The sequence below is a fragment of the Podarcis tiliguerta genome (assembly GCF_965153285.1).
Source record: "Podarcis tiliguerta genome assembly, chromosome: 2".
Classification (NCBI taxonomy): domain Eukaryota; kingdom Metazoa; phylum Chordata; class Lepidosauria; order Squamata; family Lacertidae; genus Podarcis; species Podarcis tiliguerta.
This window is the reverse complement of record NC_139535.1, coordinates 90,215,932-90,220,562: the sequence shown is the minus strand read 5'-3', so window position 1 is coordinate 90,220,562 and position 4,631 is coordinate 90,215,932. Positions and strand designations below refer to the sequence as shown.

At 46.2% G+C, this 4,631-nt stretch overlaps 1 long non-coding RNA gene across 1 annotated transcript; it reads left to right on the top strand.

The window, feature by feature from the left end:
- Positions 1–1,916: 1,916 nt before the first annotated feature.
- Positions 1,917–4,005, top strand: LOC310672640. Its single transcript, XR_014508697.1, has 2 exons — positions 1,917–3,050; positions 3,504–4,005. It is a non-coding gene; the product is annotated as an uncharacterized lncRNA (long non-coding RNA).
- The last annotated feature ends 626 nt before the right edge of the window (positions 4,006–4,631 follow it).

Here is a 4,631-nt window from a genome sequence, read left to right as displayed (position 1 = left end):
GAAAAGGCTCATCGCTGAGGTCCAGGAACTTGAGCCCTCAATGTCCTGCAGGTAGCCTGACAGACTGAACTGGGAACATATTAGTCCCGCCTTAGGGCCATTTCACTTTGTGGAGACCTTGTGGGCTGCTCAACAGTGTTCTTGAACACCGGGGACAGTAAGGAATTAACTCAGATTGTGAGACCAACTCTGAAACCCAAGCCAAGCCCATGTCTCCACTGGTGGGTTGCCATAGCCATATGCCATGGAGGTGAGACTACAGAGAACCCACATCATTTGAAGAAATATTGTTATTTCTGGCTCTACAAATGGTCCACAAACAATAATACTTTGGAGGTCCTGGGTCTCAAGGAGGTTAGACTGGCCTTGACCAGGGCCAGAGCCTTTTCAGCCCTGGCCCCAGTGTGGTGGAACGCTCTGTCGCAAGAGACCAGGGCCCTTAGGGATTTGACATCTTTCTGCACGGCCTGCAAGACGGAGCTGTTCTGCCAGGCCTTTGCTGTGGGCAAAGTCTGACCCCCTTCTTTCTTTCTATGGGACCCTGTATGTAAGTGGCTTCCTTGGCTCTTTCTATCAACCCATATGGGACCAGCACAGGCGGCGGGCCTGATGAACATTTAATTCCTTACTCCTACGGTTATGATTTGTGGGTTCCCATTTAATTTTATTTTGATTTTAAATGTGATTTCGAATTGTATTTTAAATCTAATCGTTTGATTTTGTGTGCTTTTTAATGTATTTTTATTAAAGATTTTCTTGATTTACAAAGGTATGTGCAATGTCGCTCTCTCGTATTCTTCCAACCATGAAACTTTTTTTTTACAAATCAGTTTCATTTGTTGAGACATTAGGAAGAAAAGAGGAAAAGAGGTGGGGGGGAGATTATGAGTGGGGGTGGGGTGGGGTGGGTGGCGATGTTTCTATTTTACTTAATATATGTGGGGTTTTGTGTCAGCATTGCTTGTGCAGGTTCTCTGCTGTTCACTTATGTTCCTTTGGTGGTGAGAGAGGTTGGGGTTGGCCTAGGGTGTGGTTGTTCATTTGTGCTTGGCTGTGGTGGTCTTTGTTTTCATGTGTGAGTGGGGTGGGTGGGTGTTTTGGATCGGGTCAGCCATATTGATTTGTATGCTGTTGGTGGATTTTTGCCATTGTCTTGTTGGGCTGTGTGTGTGATAAAGGGGAGCCATACTGGGGTAAAGGCGTCTTCTTCTATTTGATTGTGTTTTTAATGTATTATATATTTGGTGTTAGCTGCCCTGAGCCACGTCTCAGCCGGGGAGGGCGGGGTATAAATAAATATTATTATTATATTATTATTAATCCCTGGTTTTGCTGTTGGGTTCTTAAATGATCCAAACTGGTCCCAACCTGGTCACTGAGCACTCAAACCATGGGTGGTTCAACCCTTTCCTTCTGGCTTTGAAACAAAGGGTCCGTGAGGTAGAATTTGCCTTTTGGGCAGATCTGCCAATGTCCCGCCGTTCCAGATGCCGGGGCTGTAGGACACGGCGGTGGCCACAGTTCTCAGGAGGAGGAACCAGAGAACACAATCAGCGAGCGAGTGAGTCACCCAGCGGAAACTTTTCACCTCGCTGCATCTTGTCATGTCCGTGCACTGAGGCTGTCAAAAAAACTTTAAATTAATTGTGCAGACAAGCAAGGGGTGGAAAACAACAGTTTCAGCAAATCAACGTAATTTGCAGGGAGATGGGCGAGTTGCTGGCAGGAAATGTAACGAGGACGGAAAGCGTGTGTGGGGGGGGTGTTAATGGCTTATAACTTTTTAAAGGATCTTGGGCTGTGGCTCTCTAGGGCCATCGTCTCAGTCCAGGCTGCAAATCCAGGAGTCGGCAGGGAAGCATGACAGCAGGACTGTTTGACACCTCCTGGCTCACCACAAGGGATGAACCTGCTAGGAGGCCAGCAGAATCAGCAGCTGCCAAACGGAGCCCAGGGAATGCCCTTGCCTCTTACACAGCTCTCAACCAAGCAGCCCTCCCTCCAGGCAAGAGCGAGAGCTTCCTAATATTTTGGGCTATGCTGCTTGCACTGCTCTGCTGATGCCCCCCTGCTCACAACGGTGTCCTAGACAATTCCAGCATCTCCTGCAAGCGGCCTTCGTCGCCTTGCTCCAGAGCAGGGCCCTGGGAGGGAACTCAGGCTTCCTTTAGCCCCAGGAATCCCTGTCCCTGACATCTCCCTCTGGGCTTCACCCGGCAGCTTGACTTTGGAAGTGGCTGTGGACCTGGCTCCAAGGTTAACACACAGAGAGGCCTTTACCTCTCTGGTTGGAGGTGGAGAAAAACAATCAAGCATGTTATACAATTGAGCTAAGGCAAGGCGTTACATCCCCAGGGGCTGTAGCAGATTGATTCCTTTCTTTGCAAGGTCTTTGTAGATAGGCCACTCATTTCCTATGCTGGTTATTTTGTTTTTCCTCTGGGCTCTTCTTTCCTCTTTGCCGATTTCCTGCACACTTCATATTTTATTCCTTTAAAATAGAGGCTCTGCTCCTGTATGGTGTGTGTGTGTGTGTGTGTGTGTGTGTGTGTGAGAGAGAGAGAGAGAGAGAGAGAGAGAGAGAGAGAGACCTTGAAACAGTCTTCTGTCTTAACATACATTCCTTTCATTTCAACTCTGCAAACCAATTAAATTTTAAGTAGGAGCCTCTGCAGTGCAGTAGGGGCTGGTGGGGAGCAAACCAAGGAAGGATTAGGCCTGTGCCTCGGAGGTTTGCTCCCCATTTCACCTCCTGGGACCAGAGGTGAGAACTTTTCCCATTTCTAACCTGCAGCTACAGACTTGGCACATTGCAAATCTCCCAAGGGATGTGGCAGAAACTTATGGCATGCCTGCAGTTTTAGGTGGGATGAACCAGCTTTCTGACCCAAATGCACCAATGTTCTGTCAGCTCCCACCTCAGGGTCATTACGACATAACAACCAGAGCTTAGCATAGGCAACTGATTGTCACACACAGTTGTCCTAAGCAAAGTCCTCCTCCAGCTCTGTCATTCTACAGTGGAAGTATATTGGGTCGAGCGAACTCAGGTGTGTGGCTGGATAGCCCTGCGATAGCTGTCAAAGATGGGTTTTTTGCCAATATCTGGTAACTTCATTATGTACTTCTGTGCCCAAAGCATCCCTATGTGGTGCCTGGGGTTTTGGATAAGTCTGTTGTGGTGCGGCTGAGCTAACATTTCCTCAGGAAGATTGCTTTCAAGTTTCTGAGCTTTCGGATTTCCTTCCTATGGCTTCATATTGAGCTAGTTTAAGGGAGTTTTGGGATTCCTGTTCTCAAGCTGCTGTTTTGAAAGTCCAGAAAAGGAAAACATTCTGCCCTGAATGAAGGAATGCTGGCTAACAGTGGAACTTGTCCTGTATCCATTTGAAGGCTATGAAAAAGTGGATTTTAAATCTATTTGCAGTAGAAAGTGTGATAAGAGAGTGTGAATGCCAATACAGGCAATCATTGATGAACCTATTTATTTTGTTTGTTTTCAGATTATGCTGAATGAATCATGTGAACTTCTCCTCCAGAAGCACAAGCTGTAATTCTGCTCACCTTTAGTGTCTCCCTTAATTGTGGAAGTTGTGGGTTTTTGTGCTTATGACGAGGTGTTAATGCAACTGGTGTAAACATGTCTGTTTTTGAAGCTGCTCTGAAAGCGGGCAACCTAAGCATTAATGAATTAGATCACCCAGTAGCCTCAAGTTATTTAAGAAGGCCTGCTAATTTCACTTTGTGGCAGTTGTGCACAGTTGTGATTCTCTTCAAAAATAATGCCCTCAGCTAGTGGTGCTTCTGCCTGACAGCCAAAAACAAGAGCAAATGGGGTGTTGGAATCTACATCTTCCCTGGTTTCTAAACGTCCTGGTGCTGTGCGGGAAGCCTCAGAAGTCAGGAACCCAGTAGCAGCTGCAAGGATGCTGGTCCCCGAACATGATGTTGAGATTTCTCAAATAGAGATAGTTTCTCCCAGCATGCTGAGCTGTTGGATTCTCTCTTTTCTGTGTCCTGTTGTACTCTGTGCCTTCTCTTCCATCCCCTGTAAACAAGCTGTCAGTTTTAATTGGACTGAGCTGCGGTGGGGAGGAAAAGGGAGACTTTGATAATGAAAGAAAGGGGTTGGTGGCACCTCACGTCCTCGTAAGACTCTGCTGCACACCTAATCCTCCCTGCTCATTCTCAGGAGTTTGTAGGGCAGAAGGATTTTTCAGTCCATTTGCTCACAGAGGCCTTGCTCCTTTTTTATATACATTTTGTTCTCCCGTAGGAATAAATCAATCCTGCCTTTTAAAGTCCCCTTGTCAACATACAAGAAACATTTTGTGTTTCCGAAGTAAAAATTCAGAAGAAAGAGGCCTCAGTCTTCAGTCAAATATCATTTTAAACAATTATGTTCCATACAGTGGTGAACCAAACGTAGTAGATCCAAGCACTAATTTTAAAATAATATTTTTAGACCCATATCAGATTCATCTTAATAGGTCACAGATTTTGTGGTTTGAATTAAGCAAAAAGTGAGGGGGCGGAGATGAACTGTGGTCCCCTTTTATTTGAAATCTCAGGTGAGTTACCCATGCAGTAAAAGTTGCTCCCAGGACCAGTCGCCACAGTGAAGCAGAGAA